General features: G+C 42.1%; 1 long non-coding RNA gene across 3 annotated transcripts; it reads left to right on the forward strand.

Moving 5' to 3' along the window:
• The first annotated feature begins 11,591 nt into the window (after positions 1–11,591).
• On the forward strand, positions 11,592–15,857 carry LOC123069660 (uncharacterized). 3 transcript variants are annotated; one of them, XR_006432694.1, is made up of 6 exons: positions 11,592–11,932; positions 12,825–12,971; positions 13,046–13,106; positions 13,536–13,630; positions 13,736–14,569; positions 15,546–15,857. It is a non-coding gene; the product is annotated as an uncharacterized lncRNA (long non-coding RNA). The 3 variants fall into 3 exon arrangements; XR_006432695.1 differs by having other exon boundaries at positions 11,592–12,971; positions 13,043–13,106; XR_006432693.1 differs by having other exon boundaries at positions 11,592–12,971.
• The last annotated feature ends 1,456 nt before the right edge of the window (positions 15,858–17,313 follow it).

Raw genomic sequence — 17,313 nt, forward strand, 5'->3', positions numbered from 1 at the left:
ATCCAAACTCATACAATTTAATCTATCTCAATACCGAGGAGGGATTGACAAACCCACTTACGCGTTGGGTTGCAAGTATTTGTTATTTGTGTTTATGTATTGTTACATAGTTGAAAGCACAAGTGCTCCCTTGGTGATTTTGGTATTTAACGTCAACACATCTCTTGTTGGACTAATATTTTCATCTAGTATATTTCAGATGAGTCAAACAGTGGAGTGGCATGGACAAGAGGATGTGGAACCCCTTCAAGATGCTAAGAAAAGAAGATTGGCAAAAGCTCAAAAGCTCAAGACTCTACATTTTCATTTTAGTGATCCAAGATCACATTGAGTGGATAGGAAAAGCCAATACTATTAAAAGGGGATGAGGTGTTGCTTAATGGCTTGCTTGCTCAAAGTGCTTAGTGATATGCTCGAAAGCCCTCAACCACTTTCTCATTTCCACATATGTCCTAAACCTAAAGTCAAACTCGGCCCCACCGATTTGATCTATCTGGCACCGTCGAGTTCACCTGACATAGCCACTGCCAGAAACCCTAATCAGTTCGGTCTCACCGATGGGCTCTCGGTCTCACTGAGATGAGCTTGCAAACTCTCTCTTACCTGTTTTAATTATTTCGGCCCCACCGAGATAAGAAATCAGACCCACCGAGTTTGCCTGACCAACTCTCCGTTTACCTTATTACCAAAACTGGTCCCACCGAGTTTGTGTAATCGGTCAAACCGAGTTGAGGTTTTACCCTAACCCTAGCACATCGGTCCCACTGAGTTGATCATATCGGTCCCACCGAAAATCCTAATGTTCACATTTTGAACCATATCGATGTGACCAAGTTTCATGATTCGGTCCCACCGAGTTTGGTAAATTGTGTGTAACGGCTAGATTTTGTGTGGAGGCTATATATACCCCTCCACCCACTCTTCATTCGTGGAGAGACCCATCAGAACGTGCCTACACTTCCAGCATACATTTTCTGAGAGAGAACCACCTACTTATGTGTTGAGACCAAGATATTCCATTCCAACCACAAGAATCTTGATCTCTAGCGTTCCCCAAGTTGCTTTCCACTCAAATCATCTTTCCACCAAATCCAAATATGTGAGAGAGAGTTGAGTGTTGGGGAGACTATCATTTGAAGCACAATAGCAAGGAGTTCATCATCAACACGCCATCTATTACCTTTTGGAGAGTGGTGCTCCTAGATTGGTTAGGTGTCATTTGGGAGACTCCGACAAGGTTGTGGAGTTGAACCAAGAAGTTTGTACGGGCAAGGAGATCGCCTACTTCGTGAAGATCTACCCTAGTGAGGCAAGTCCTTCGTGGGCGATGGCCATGGTGGGATAGACGAGGTTGCTTCTTCGTGGACCCTTCGTGGGTGGAGCCCTCCATGGACTCGCGCAACCGTTACCCTTCCTGGGTTGAAGTCTCCATCAACGTGGATGTACGATAGCACCACCTATCGAAACCACGCCAAAAATCTTCGTGTCTCGAATTGCATTTGCACACTCCAATCCCATCCCTTTACATTCTTGCAACTTGTATGATTTACTTTCCGCTGCTCATATACTCTTGCCATGCTTGCTTGAAATGTATTGTGAATGTTTAAACTAGTGCTAGAACTCCACCTTAACTTGAATAAATTAAAAACTGCTACTTTTCCTTGTTGAGGGTCTAATCACCCCTCCCCCCTCTAGACACCTCTTCTCGATCCTTTCAATAGTGTTGCTTGGATATCCTACTAGATTGAAAACCTTTGTTTCACAACTGAGGGAAATACTTACCGTTGTTGTGCTGCATCATCCTCTCCTCTTCGGGAAATACCAACACAGATACAAGCAATCAGGAAGAATTTCTGGCGCCATTGCTGGCGAGGATCAAGTCCAGATCTATCAGGTACCCAATCACAAATCTTATCTCCTTGCAATTTACTTTATTTGTCATTTGCCTCTCGTTTTCAGCTCCCCCACTTCTAAACCATTTTCAGTAAAACACAAAAATATTTGCCTTCTTTTCCGTTTGCCTTTTTGCTTGTTTGCTATCTTTGCTTGTGTTGCCATGTGCCTTCTATTTGCTAGCATCTTCGCTTGCTAAAAATCTATTGATATGGATCCTCATCCACTTGATAATCTTTTCAAAAGATCCAATTATGATGAACCAATTGCTAGTGAGTTGAGTGCACTTGATTATCACTATGAAGTTTTGCTTGAAAATCATGAATTGGAAAATTGTGATGAAGTGTTAAACAGAAAATTTTATATAGTGATTCATGATAGCTCCTTCAATGAAAAGCATGATTGCGATGATGTTATTATAAATTCTATTAATGTCATTTATGCTAATGATATGCAAAACCCTTAGCTTGGGGATGCTAATTTTGCTATGACTACCTATTGTAATGATCATGATTGGGGTGATTCTCCTTATGATCTTGAAAATTTATTTAGGCCTCATGATGAATGTGATATTGATAATAGTGTTTGCAATGATATTTAAAGTGGGTTTCAAAGAGTGTTAACTCTAGGTAACGATGGTCCCACTACTTTGGAGAATGATCAATCTTATGAAGTTTTTAATAAAATTGGGTTTGGAGAGGTCATGACTTTATTTGATGATAATCCCACTATTTTGGAAGAGTGTCAACTTTGCATGCATGTGGATAAGGAAGAGAATATTTTATGTGATAGTTATATTATTGAATTTGATCATGATCCTACATGTAATTATTATGAGAGAGGAAAATATGGTTGTAGAAATTTTCATGTTACTAATTCACCTCTCTTTGTGTTGAAATTATTTATGCTTCCTCCTTCCTATTTGCATATGCTAGAAATTGCTTGTCTTGATAAAAAGTTTCCCTAAAAAATGCTAATGCATAGGAAGTATGTTAGAATTAAACTTGTTTTTCACATGCTATATGATGCTCTCTCTGTGCTTCAGTTTTGTCGTTCATGTGAGCATCATTAAAATTATCAACACCTAGCTAAAAGGATTTAAAGAATAGCGCTTGTTGGGAGGCAACCCACTAAAATAAAATATTTTTCCCTTTTTCTTTCTGTTTTTGTTTGTTCACACAATTATGCTACTGTTATGGTTGTGTTTTCATGTTTTAATTAGTGTTTGTGCCAAGTAAAGCCTTTAGGATCATGTTGGGTGATAGTTGATTTGATCTTGTTGGGAAACAGAAACTTTTGCGCCTAGTAGTAGAATTGTTAAAAATCACAGAAGCGCGATAAAATTCTTATTTTTGCACACAAGATTGATATAAAAATTGCCTACGTTGTCCTAATATTTTAGAATTTTTGGAGATACAGAAGTATGGTCAAAGTCCAGATTACTACAAACTATTTTGTTTTTGACAAATTCTGTTTCGATTACATTGTGTGCTTATTTTGATGAATCTATGGATTGTATCGGGGGGTATAAGCCATGGTGAAGTAGAATACAATAGGTGTAGTGCAATAATAAAATATGAATGGGTTTGCAACAGTACTTAAAGTGCTGATTTGCTTTATTATACTAAAGGATCTCACGAAGGTTTTGTTGAGGTTTGTGTGATTGAAGTTTTCAAGTTTTGGGTGAGATCACGATGTATTAAGGAATATGGAGTGAAAGGAGCCTAAGCTTGGGGATGCCCCGGAAGGCATCCCCTCTTTCTTCTAACGACCATCGGTAATTTTACTTGGAGCTTTATTTTTATTCGTCACATATCATGAGTTTTGCTTGGAGCGTCTTATATTATATGAGTATTTGCTTGTTTTGCTTTTTAGTTTGCACAATTATCCTTGCTAGACACACCTATTTGAGAGAGCCATAATGATGCTATGATTTGTTAAAGTTTCTCAATGTGCTTAAATTTTTTGAGCTATGGAATTGCTCTAGTACTTCACTTATATCTTTTTGAGCACGGTGGTGTTTTAGTTTTGAAGAAATATGCTCTCATGCTTCACTTAGATTATTTTGAGAGTTAGTAAAATTCTAAAGAAATATCCTCTCATGCTTCACTTATATTATCTTGAGAGATGAAAATTATTTTGAAGAAATTTTTGGTCTCACGCTTCACTTAGATTTGTTTGAGAACTTTGTTAGTAGCAATGGTTATAAATTAGTCCCAAAATGATAGATATTCAAGAGGGATATAATAAAAACTTTCATGAAGAACATTGGATGTTAAAAACTTCCTTGTAATTTTTTTGAGATATGATGATAGTAATATATGAGTCATGTTGGTGAGTAATTATGTTTTATTAAGAATGTTGGTGTTAAGGTTTGTGAGTCCCTATGCAAGCATGAAAGTCAATAGTTATGCAATGAGATTAGATCCTACTTGTGGTGCATTATTCAGTGTTAGTTATGTTTAATGCTCTTTTATGATCATTTTTGTTTCTTGGTTGGTCAGTTCTCAATTTATTTGCCAGCCTACATTTGTACTAAGTAGAAATACTACTTATGCATCCAAAGTCCTTAAACCAACTTGTGCCAAATGAGACCACCATACCAACATATATGCGGTATTTTCATGCTTTTCCAAGTAAATTTGTATGTGCCAACTCTAATTTTCAAAATGAATTTCCTTTTTGCGTGCCCGTACCGCTCATGAAGCGGCAGGGGGTGGCCAATATTTTCCATGCTAGATATTTTATTCTCAAGATGAATGTTTATTCACTTGTCATCGCATGAGAGTGTGGCAAGGTAATAGGGATGCCCAGTCCCGAAATGGAAAAAATATTTATGTTGTACAATAATAAATTCCTTGGAAAGTGTTGGTATGGAAGGCACCTGTGGCTAGCCATGGATTGTGAAAGGATGGTGGAAAAAGGAATAAACTTTATTTTCTGTTTGGGAACCGCCAATGATTTATCTAGCATGGAAAGTATTGGGAATTCTCGCTCGTTTTTGTTGACGGGAAAAGCATGCCTCTCAAAATAATTGTATCTCTCAATTTAAGCTTTGAGCTCTGGCACCTCTACAAATCTCTTTTTTCCTCTATGAAGGGCCTATCTATTTACTTTATGCAAATTTTTAATTTTATTTGACTCTCCATCTTCTCTTATAAAGCACCAACTAGGGAGCACTATAATCATACTTGTGCATTGGATGTAGCTAATATTCGAGTGTGTTTCATGAATGGATCAATGATTGAGCATGATGGGCTAGCGAAAGCTTTCTTTAGTGTTGATATTTTGAAAGACATGGCTGCTTCTTGATATGCTTGGGTATTGATGTCTTCATGTCAATAATAGACTATTGCTTTGAATCATCTAAAGACCAAATGTCCATGCTACAAAAGAAAAGAATATATGATGAACATGTTAGGCAGCATTCCACATCAAAAATTATGTTTTTGATCATTTACCAACTCGAGACGAGCAGGAATTAAGCTTGGGGATGCTGATACGTCTCCAATGTATCTATAATTTTTTGTTGTTCCATGCTGTTATATTATCATTCTTGGATGTTTTATATTCATTTATAGCAACTTTATATCATTTTTTTGGACTAACCTATTGACTTAGTACCTAGTGCCAGATGCTGTTTTTTGCTTATTTTTACTTCACAGAATATCCATATCAAATGAAGTCCAAATGCACTGAATCTTTTTGGAGATTTTTTCTGCCCAGAAGACAACTTGGGAGCCAAGGAAGTGCAGGAGGGGATGCCTGTGGGGCCCACAAAGCACCAAGGCGCACCAGAGGCCCCAAGTGCGCCCTGGTGGGTAGTAGGGCCCATGGGTATCCTCTCCACCGCCTCTCAGCTCTATAAATACCCAAATATTCCAGAAACCCTAGGAGGGTCGACGAAAAACAATTCCAGCCGCCACAAGTTCCAGAACCGCGAGATCCAATGTAGATCCCTATTCTGGCACCTTGCCGGAGGGGGAAACGATCATGGAGGGGTTCATCATCCTCATTGGTGCTCCTCCAATGATGCGTGAGTAGTTTACCATAGACATACGGGTCCTTAGGCAGTAGCTAGATGGATTCTTGTCTCTTTTTGATTCTCAATACAATTTTCTCCTCGATGTTCTTGGAGAACTATTTGATGTAATGACATTTTGCGGTGTGTTTGTTGGGATCCGACGAATTGTGAGTTTATGATCAGATCTATCTATGAATATTCTTTGAGTCTTCTTTGAACTCTTGTATGCATGATCTTTATAGCCTTGTATTTCTTCTTTGAAACTTTGGTTTGGTTTGGCCAACTAGATTGATTTTTCTTGCAATGGGAAGAGGTGCTTTGTGATGGGTTCGATCTTGCGGTGCTTATTCTCAGTGACAGAAGGAGACATGACACTCCTATATCGTTGCCATTAAGGATAAAAAGATGCGGTCTAGTCCTACACGAATAGATCTTGTCTACATCATGTCATCGTTCTTATTACATTACTCCATTTCTCCATGAACTTAACACACTAGATGAATGCTGGATAGCGGTCGATGTGTGGAGTATTAGTAGTAGATGCAGGCAGGAGCTGGTCTACTAATCTTGGACGTGGCGCCTATATACATGATCATTGCCTTGGATATCATCATAATTATTTTCTCTTCTATCAATTGCCCAACAGTAATTTGTTTACCCACCATATGGTACTTTTTCGAGAGAAGCGACTAGTGAAATCTACGGCCCCCATGTCTATTTCGTATCATATTGTTTTCAGATCTATTATTCGAAAAACCCAAAATATACCTTGCTGCACTTTTCTTTATTTATTTTATTATATGTTTTTGCTAGATCTATTTTATCCAATCTCATATAATTTAATCTACCTCAATACTGAGGAGGGATTGACAACCCCTCTTACCCGTTGGGTTGCAAGTATTTGTTATTTATATGCAGGTACTGTTTACATAGTGTTGCTTGGTTCTCCTACTGGATTGATAACCTTGGTTTCATAACTAAGGGAAATACTTACCGTTGTTGTGTTGCATCATCCTCTCCTCTTTGGGGAAATACCAACGCAGATACCAACAATCATGGCTCGACGACAAGGACTAAAGGCAATTCTTTTGCTGTGGGAGCGCTTGTCTCGACGACAAGGACCTCTGGCCCCACCGGAGCCTGCTGCTCACCGGCAAGAATTTCATTGTTTCTGGCAACATTCTTTCTCGTGGCTGCTGGGAGCTCTGCCAGAAAGTAACTGCCAGAATTCAACTTTCTTCTCTTGGACGGCCTTGTTGATGGTGTAACAGATGGGTGAGTCAGATGGAGGATAAAAGTTCCTGGTTCCATAGGTATTCTCTTGGTGGCACGCTTTGACAGGTCATCGGCAATGTATTTTCGGCACGAGACATGTGCTCTGTTTGTAGACCATCAAAATGCTCTTCCAACTTCCTCACTTCATCAATATATGCTTCCATCAACGGGCTCTGATAATCTTTGTTCACTTGCTTCACAAACAACTACGAGTCACCTCGAATGATTAGCTTTCTGATGCCAAGGTCAACAGCTATGCGGAGACCGGCAAGCAACCGTTCATACTCAGTAATATTTTTTGTGACCTTCTCCCTGGGAAAGTGCATCCGAACCACATACTTGAGGTGCTCTCCAGTGGGTGTGACAAACAACACTCCAACACCGACGCCTTGAAGCAATAAGGCACCATCAAAGCACATGATCCAGTCTTCTGTTATTTCTTTGCCGGGGAGAGAGGTCTCTGGAATTTGTTCATCTTGTGTTGGTGTCCATTCTGCAATGAACTCCACCAAGACTCTGCTCTAGATTGTTGAAGTACTTTCAAACTTCAAATTAAAACTTGACAGCTCCAATGCCCACTCCACTATGCTGTTGGTGGCTTCTAGGTTTCTCAAGATGCGATGCAGTGGAAAGCGAGTGACGATAGTGATCTGATGTACTGGGAAGTAGTGGCACAACTTCCTTGAGGCCATGAGAAGACCAAAATGCAAATTTTGTACACCAAAGTATCTTGACTTAGCCCCTGCAGAAGAGAGCTGAGAAAATAAACTGAGCGCTGCACCATCTTCTTCTTTGGCACAATTTGTTGTTCTGTTTCATTTGCTTGCGCTGAACTTGACTTGTCGGCACCTAGACTTGCCGGAAAATATTCCAGCTTGTCGGCTTGTGGGTCTATGATTGCTGCCTCTTTGCTATCTACTTCTCTCTCTCTCTGCCACTAATGCAGCACTGACCACTTGATTGGTTGCCACCAAATATAGCAGCAACGGCTCTTGTGGTTTAGGCGCAACTAGTATTGGCGGAGAGGAGAGGTACTTCTTCAAGTCTTTTAGCGCAACCTCCGCTTTCGGAGTCCATTTCATTGGACCTACCTTTTTCAAGATTTTGAAAAATGGCAAGGCGCGCTTAGCTGACTTGGAGATGAACCTACTGAGTGCGGCAACACAACCTGCCAAATGGCACACATCCTTGATGAGCTTCGGTGCTTCCACCTGCTCAATAGCTTTGATCTTGTTGGGATTTGCTTTAGTTCCTTGCTGAGATACAAAGAACCCAAGAAGCTTGCCAAACACATACTTCTCGGGATTGAGCTTCAATTAATCTTGCGTAAGTTTGCAAATGTCTCTTCCAAATCTTGGATTAATGTTTCCTTGTGCTTGGTTTTGACCACTATATCATCCATATAGGCTTCAACATTCTTGTGTAGCTAAGGCCCAAAACCAGTATGCACTGCCCTAGCAAATGTTGCTCTGGCACTCTTCAATTTGAAAGGCATACGTATGACACAATGCGTGCTAGATGGAGTTATAAATGCTATTTTCTCCTCGTCTTCCTTGGCCATGAAGATCTGACGATAACCAGAGTAGGCATCAAGAAAAGAGAGAAGATCACAGCCAGTAGTGAACTCTACAATTTGATCAATCCATGACAAAGGAAAAGGGTCTTTTGGACATGCTTTATTTATATCAGTGAAATTGATACAAAGCCTCCATTTTCCATTTGCTTCGTGAACAACCACTAGATTTTCCAACCATGCTGGATGTAGAACTCCTCTGACTAGATCTGTTACTTCTAACTTTTGGATTTCTTGGGCAATCAACTCTCGCAGCTCCAAATCTTGCTTCCTGACCTTCTGCTTGATGGGCTTCACATGAGGGCAGAAGGCAAGGTGGTGCTCAATCATCCCCTGGGAACACTGGGGATGTCAGATGGTTGCCAAGCAAACACATCGACATTCGCCGGTAGGAAGGTGATGAGCGTGATTTCCTATTTGCTATGAAGAATGGCACTTATGGTGAAAGTGTCGCTCGTACCATCCTCCCGTGCAGCCACTTGCTTCGTGCAGGAGCCGATGCTTTGGATTTCTTTCTCTTCCCGGTAGAGCTCTCTAGCATGTCCTCAACAAGCGTGCAACACTCTGACGTGCGCTTCCCGGTCTTCTTCTTCTCCCCGCCAGGACCTTTGGCGGCAGATGTTCCCACTGCCCCCCGGTAGAGCTTGTCGGCGCAGATAACTGCATCCTTGTCTGAATGGATGGTGATGACGCTCATCAGCGCTGGCATCCTCAGCGTGTTGTAGGCATAATGGGATGCCACCATGAATTTTGCCAGAGCAGGATGACCAAAAATTCCATCGTACGGCAATGGGATCTTACAACATCGAAGACAATCTTCTCTGTTGTGTAATTCAGCTCGCTGCCAAACATCATCGGCAAGGTAATCTTCCCCATGGATCGGCTGCTTCCGGGATTGACTCCTTGAAACGTTATCATTTCTTGGAGATCTTCATCAGGGATTTGCAGCCTCTTGATCACATCTGGTGAGATCAAGTTCAAGCCAGGCCCACCATCAACCAACATCTTTGTCACCTTGAGATTGCGAATTGTTGGTGAAACCAACAACGGCAAGCACCGGACCGCAGTTGTGCAATCCGGGTGGTCCTCGGCGTAAAAAATGATGGGCATGTTGGACCACTTGAGTGGCTTCTGCGCCTCCATCGCCGGTTCCGACGCATTGATCTCACGGGCCCATTGCTTAAGCTACCAATGATGCGGTGGTACTCAGATGGCTATAACCACTTCAACCATCACGGCCTCAGCCTCGTAGTGCATGATGATGGTGACTCTCTACGGTCAAACAGCGAGGGTGGCGCCACCGCATTGCACATCACGCAGACCAAACAATGACGAGGGGAGGCAGATATTGGGTATTGGTAGCGAGGATAGGCGTTGTCTCAGCCGGCGGTGGTCGTGGCTATGCTAGCAAGGGACCCATGGCGAGGGCTTGATGCGGCGGCAACAAAGATCGGGGTCTTGCCCTTCGAGGCTGGCGGTGAGGCGGCGACCGGATCCGGAGCCAATTTTTTTTGAGGGGGAGGTGGTCGGCGAGGACGACATGACATCCCGGGGTGCACTGCGGCTTGTGCTTAAAATGGAGAGCCGCCATGGCTAGCAGATTGGCGGAAAAATGGATAGGTAGGGGAAATGTAGGTGGTGTGACGTATGCATGAGAAAATCGTTCGAGCGATGAAGTATTGGACTGAACAGTTGCTCCATGATGGATTCATGAGTAGAGGTGTGTGTGGAGATTTGCTCATGACGTGGCATAACTATTTTTGTGTCATGCGTGTTTTCTCCGGGGCGAACGTCGGATGTATAACATTTTCTTTTATAAATACGAAAAAACTAACACCCACACATGTGGGCGTTTGCACATCGCCCACGCGCCTCCATCACCACTCATTTTGCTACGTATGAATAGATGACATCAGCAGAAATCTTTTTGGTTTTCGGCTTAAAAATGTTTTATCTCCTAATTATAAAAATCGAATTAAAAATCAATTTTCACCATTAAATTCTCGACGAGACCTTCAAAACTAGACCCCATGTTGATATGTTTCGACAAAAAATTTTTTTGCCCAAAAGTTGCCATGATGTTTACACTGTAGTTGCCATAGTGCTTAAACTAAAGTTGTCATGTGGCAATTTTAGTTTGTAGAGCATGGCAATTTTAGTTTTTCGATGATGGCAATTCCAGTACTTTGACCATGAAAATATTTTTTTTGTATAAACCATGGCAATTTTAAGTACATGTGTCATGGCAATTTTAGTTTATGGTGCATGGCAAGTCTAGTTTTTTAATTCCCGTTTTATAATATGTCAAAATTTAGTTCTAAATGTAGAAGAAAATAGCCGAAACATATCATGGCAACTTCATTATAAACATCATGGCAATTCATGTGCAATAGACATGCCAACTTTTAACCCAAAAAAAATTCATCAAAATATATTGATATGAGATCTAGTTTCGAAGATCTCGTCGTGAGGGATTTAATGGTGAAACGGATCTTCAATCAGATTTTTCATTTAAGAGATAAAACATTTTAAAAACTGAAAATCCAAAAAAATTCCCACATGCATGCATGCGGTGACGTGACGCAGTCTGTATGTTATAGGGCGTGTGGGCGGGTTTGGCTCCCACCACACGTGTGGGCGTTAACGTTGTCCTATAAATCTACTACCACTATAAAAAAAAGAGAGGGCGGAAAACCAGATCATCCTATCCATCGAAACCTGCAATCTGATGGTCTATATCCCTCCAGCATACTAAACGCGTTTTATGCTTTAATTACCCACCATGCCACGCATTAACCTTCTAATCGATCGCTAACCCGCCCCGCATGACCTCTCGTGGTCTCGCCCCATCCTACTCCTACCGCGTCGTTCGCCGTCCCGCCGTTCCTCCCGCAATCGTTAGCCGCCGGAGCCGCCGCCCATCGCGCCCTTCGCCGCGGAAGAGCCGGAGCCGCCGCCCCATCGCGCGCCGCGGGAGCCACCGCAGGTCGCGGCCCTTCGCCGCGGGAGAGCCGGAGCTGCTGCCCGTCGCGCGTCGCGGGAGCCGCCGCAGGTCACGGCCCTTCGCCGCGGGATAGCCGGAGCCGCTGCCCATCGCGCGCCGCGGGAGCCGCCGCCCATCACGCCCTTCGCCGCGGGAGCCAGAGCCACCCGTTGCGCCCTTCATCGTAGGTCGCCGACACGCCCTTTGCCTTTTGTTGGACACATCCCCATTAGAACATATCATTGTTTTGTTAGTGCCTCTGACTGTTGTGCCATGGCGATTTGTGAATAATGAAAAAAAGTTCAGAATAACTCAAGTTGGCATGTGCGAGTGCCTGCGATACTCAGGTTGCAGTTTAGTCTCTTCGGACTCCAGATTGCCTCACTTGTGGTTTTCTAAACTCTACCTCAGAGTGTTACATCTCATTTTTCGGCTCACTTCTTTTTTGTTTGGGGAATAGGATATGTTGGTATTGTTTCTGTTCTTCAGTCACAGTTGGTGGTCCATGCCCGGGGGAGGGGGTGGTTGATCTTTGAGTTCAGCTGTACACACTTGATTCCTACACATATTAAGATCAGAGATAATGTGCCATGGGGTGATCTTTGAGTTCGGCTGCAGGCAGTCAATTTCTTAACATATTCAGATCAGAGATAATGTGCCATGGTGACTTGTGTATAATTGAAATTCAGAATGAACTTAATCTACCATGTGAGTGCCTGCGATACACTCAGGTTGCAGTTTCTCAAATATTGAATGTTTAGTCCCTTGAGACTCCACATTGGCACAACTTGCTGTTTTCTGAACTCTACTTCACAATGTTATACCCGATGTCTCGGCTCGCAATTTTTGGTGTTGCTTCTATTCTTTGGTGACAGTTAGCTATTTGAATGATTTAGCAAAGGATAGCTACATAGTATGGCAAAGTACGTTTGGTGTCCCGCTGAAGCTGAAAGCATACAGAGCACCTGTAATTAGTTTTTAGTCGACGAATTTCAGCTAGATCATAGTGTTGCGGCTCTGAACTATGGTGATTGTGGACAACCGCTGCTACAGATCCTCACGCTCGCCTCCACCAGGCACATGGTCTCCAATCGTCAAGACGCCCGACCCTCCTCGGCTGCTACTGCTGCAGCCGGCACCACTTTCCTTATCTCGACCCGGTCCCTGCGAGGAACCCATCTACGTGCCGACCAGTCCAAGGAACTCACATCACCTCCATCAAGGTACTCGTGCTTCTGCATTGTTAGTTCCGATTTCATCAATGGGCGACGTTTACATTTGTGTGTCTCACTAGCAGGAAAACAATGACCTATGTGATTAGAAGTATGTGCTTGCTTCTTCATGAAGAGCCAAAAAAGGTACCAATCGGTCCTTCTATTTAAATAAATGATGTTGCATGTTTAAAATTATATGTTAATCCCATTATTTATTTTCAGTGCAAGAATATGCAGAGAGAACCATAGACTATAAATACATGAGGTTGCACTGTACATTACCGCGCACAGGCTTTCTCCCTGTTACATAGGCCTTTATAATTACTTGAGCTGTCCATACTTGGATTAGCAACTAAATCTTAGATAATACGAAACTTGTTCTCACATGTCCATTTTCCATAATTCTTATATGTCCATTCTAGATATTGAACCTAGAAGCATGCACTTCATGTACAAAATATCTAAGATTTATAGTATTTACTCATATCTCTGACCACAAGATACAATCACTAACTATATAGTACAATAAGATTTAATCTCTGAATAAAACCTCACCAAAGAATCTTCATACAGAAGTATAGACGTTGATGCAACTGTATAGAGCATGGTCACCAACAGATCCACACATTTGGTCAGTGATGAACTAATGCAACCTATTAGTACATGAGGTATTTCTCTTTCTTTCTCTGAACTACTCTTTCTCTTTCACATACGCAGTTCAGCACCTTCTATGAACTGCACCTTCTATCATGTCTGATTGATAATTCTTGTAGTGGGAGGGGAGGATATTCGATCTGAGTATGTCAGATAGGAGGAGCAAGACGGAATTAATAAGGCAAGAATTATTTTCCTTTTAGTTTGGCTCTCTGTTGCTTCATGATGATATTATCTAACTGATGAACATGGAACATTGTACGGGACTGATGAAAGAGTTCTTTCGCTTCACCAGGCATGAAACTTTTGACCCATCCCTGCAATGTATTTTCATAGTGCCCTTGTATAAGTAAATGGAGGGAGTATTACTAAAACCAAGTATCAATCTGAGACTGGTTGTTTTTTTATTGTGGTCTGACAAGACTTAAATATTCTGCATTAGTTTTTTATATCTGCAGAGTGTGCACATGACTTTCTTCCCTGCCTTTACTTATTAATGAAAAATAAACAACAATGCATGATATCTTTACTAAATTAATAACACTAAGTAGGAATTCAGAACAATAACGCATTAATAACAACGGGTAGGAATTCTGAATAAAAATATTACATGAGAAATATGGCATGCACCTTAACATAGAAATGTCCTTTTCAATTGCTTAGATGTTAATGTTGCAAATGTTCTTTTCCTGTTCTCTTAATAATGGTTTTAGATGGAGAGCTGCGCCCATGTTGTATGCCAACATTGGTCCTTAGATTAGTCAATTTTTGTCGCAGCATATGTTCTCTATAGATTTTTTTAAAGGTCTATGGAATTTCATCTGCAAGCTTTTGATCCTAATGGCTACATCCTTATAAAGCTATTTCTTGTTTGTAAGATGAATATTGTCTATGTCAAGACTCAAGACTCAAGAGAAGCAAGAGTGCATAGGAGTGGCAGTTGTTCAACCAAGGTAATCACTTGAACCGAATATTTCTGAATTATAATTAAAAGTGAACGGTTTCTTATCTAACATATACCTTTTGAAAATTGGTCGTGTTTCATATATAGCTTAGACGTAGCATGTCATGTATGAATTTATTTTCCACTGGGTGGAAGCATTTTATGCTCTTACCTTTCTTATGCTTTTAAGACTTTTCATTTTGGCTTTATTAGTCAGGACGTGCATTGCATGTACACGATTAATAGGTACAAAATGCCAAACTGGTAAAAGCGCACTTTATTATCAGTTCAGTCCAAATGGATTGTGCAACATTTGCATGTAAGAGTAGATTTAGATGGAAGTGGAGGGAAAGGAATAAGAGTATTAAATATGTTATGTGCATTCTTTACAAAACTCTTTCCCTTCTGTTACATGTTTTAGTTATATGCTATCATCCACCACATCTGTATCACTCGATTGCAAGCTTTGATTGGTTTGATGCTGCTCAATTGGAATTTTTTTTCTTCCTTTTCTTGAAACATGGTGTGTAGGCTTTTGATTGACCTGTAGCAGTTAGCTTGCCTTCTTTCTGTTTGATCAGTTTTGCCAAAAAATGGACACCAAATTTTCTGAAACGACAAGATGTGCAATTAGCCTTGGTCTGCTTTTCATATGGTATAGTTCTAAATTCGATTTAACACGACTCTTCGTAATACTTTGTTGAAGTCGAACTAGGCAGCAGGGTCAGGTTGATTATTGTTTCATGTGTCATGTTGTATTGCTTCAATCACTAATTCTGAAGATTCGGTTGTCCTTCTGCCCACTTAACGTTGTCAGCTAGATCCTTTGTGCATTCTAATTCAGGTTATATTTTTTCACCTACCACGTCCATTATGTTGTCGAGTGGTGTTGCATTAATAGTTGAGTACATCCTATTTGTTTCAATTGGTGATCCCACTGTAAATCCAATATAATTTTTTGAATTTAAAAATGCCCATATTGTTAGGATGGTCAGAGGGTATTACAAGGAGCGAGAGAGATACATGGAAGGAGAGATTACGTAGCAAGGCACAGGGCACACAGGACGCAAAGTGTCACATATGGGCTACCGGGCGAAAACAGTCGACCCAAGCAAGGCCCTCGTGGCAGTGGTCAGCACGTTTAGATCATAAATCATATGTGTTCTTATTTTATGGCTAATTAGCTAAACACAGTTGCTACATAGTGGTTCCACTTGCTGACAACGGTGAGGTGCAACAGAGATTGCCCTAAGATACACAAATATATTGTTGAATATATCAAAGTTGTCTCGAGCTAACTCTTCTAACTTCTGCAATAGCCAATATACATGGCATGTTGTTCTCCAGACAGAGGTCAATTCATTTTTTGATGTCATTGTCTATTGCATTCATGATAAGCACATGCTGACTTTCATATTATCATTTTAGATATATCTTGTGTTACAAGTTGTCAGATCATTGTTGATGCTCCTACATCACTATGACTTTTGAAGATGCTCTTACCCTTTTTGTTTCAACATGTCTTCTTTGCTTTCAATTAATCTTGTGTGAATTCAAAGCCGACACAAATGCCATTTTTTGTTCTAGCATGTCTTCTTTAATACTCCCTCTGTAAAAGGCTTTTATATTTCTTTACGGAGGAAGTATTTGTAAAAGGCACATTACATATTTTTAAATGAGGTGACTAACTCAGCTTGCATAATCAGTTTATCATAGATTATCCAATGTGACGTAGACAATAGAATATAGATGGCTTAGAAGGGTTCTATGAGCATAAATGGCTTAGAAGGGTTCTATGAGCGAGAATTTTCTTTGGGCGGAGACGTGCATTGCACGTGCAAGCTTACTAGTAATATCAAGCGAGAACTTCTATTCTATCAATTTCAAGTTAAATTTCACATTTTGCTACATTTTGTTCTTATTTTAAACGATCTAGGCTATAATAATAATAAGTCAGTACAATCTATGCACATATACGTAAAATAAACAGAGAAGGCTGGGGAATGTTAAAACAAATCGAAGAGAAAAATAAGGGTGGAGGAGAATAAGATTAACTAATCAATTCCTAACGAAGAAGATGGTGAGCTCCGGCCCGGTGGCGGTGCCCTCGGGATTGTACATGTAGTACGTCTCAGAGTCCTGGGATCCCACGACGCGGTCGAAGTGCCCGCGCATGTACGTGAGCTCGCCGTTGGCATGCTCGGCCACGTCGTCCGGCAGCACGCCGGCGCCCATGGACGTGGCGTACAGCAGCCGCATCACCCGCTCGTCCTCCTCCGTTGCCTCCCGCCGAGACGCGTACCCCACGCTCTCGCCGTTCACCTCCGCCGACCAGGTCGGCTCGTCCAGCAGCCGCCGTTGCGCCGGCGACGGTTCACCCGCGTGCTGATGCTGGTACTGCTGCTGCTTGTCGCACTCGAGCGTGACGCGCACCATGCCGGCCGCGCTGACGTCCTGGATAAACTTGGCCGTCGGCACGCACATCTCCAGCAGCAATCCCGGCGGGCTGTCCGGGCTGTCTTGGAAGGCGATGGTGATGCGCGACCGCCGGCGGCCGTACAGCGTCCCCGTGGTGCGCGTGGAGCCATGGAACTGGTTCCTGACGAGGCTGGCACCGTTGAGGCTCGGGAGGTGGGGCAGCGACGGCATCCCACGGCAGGACGGTGCCGGGAGAATTGGGAACGAACGGAACGCGGCGCGCACCGAACGCATGAGGCGGGCGGGGCGGGACCGGTGCTTCCCGTGCGGGTGCTT

The sequence above is a fragment of the Triticum aestivum genome, chromosome 3B, assembly GCF_018294505.1.
Source record: "Triticum aestivum cultivar Chinese Spring chromosome 3B, IWGSC CS RefSeq v2.1, whole genome shotgun sequence".
Lineage (NCBI taxonomy): Eukaryota > Viridiplantae > Streptophyta > Magnoliopsida > Poales > Poaceae > Triticum > Triticum aestivum.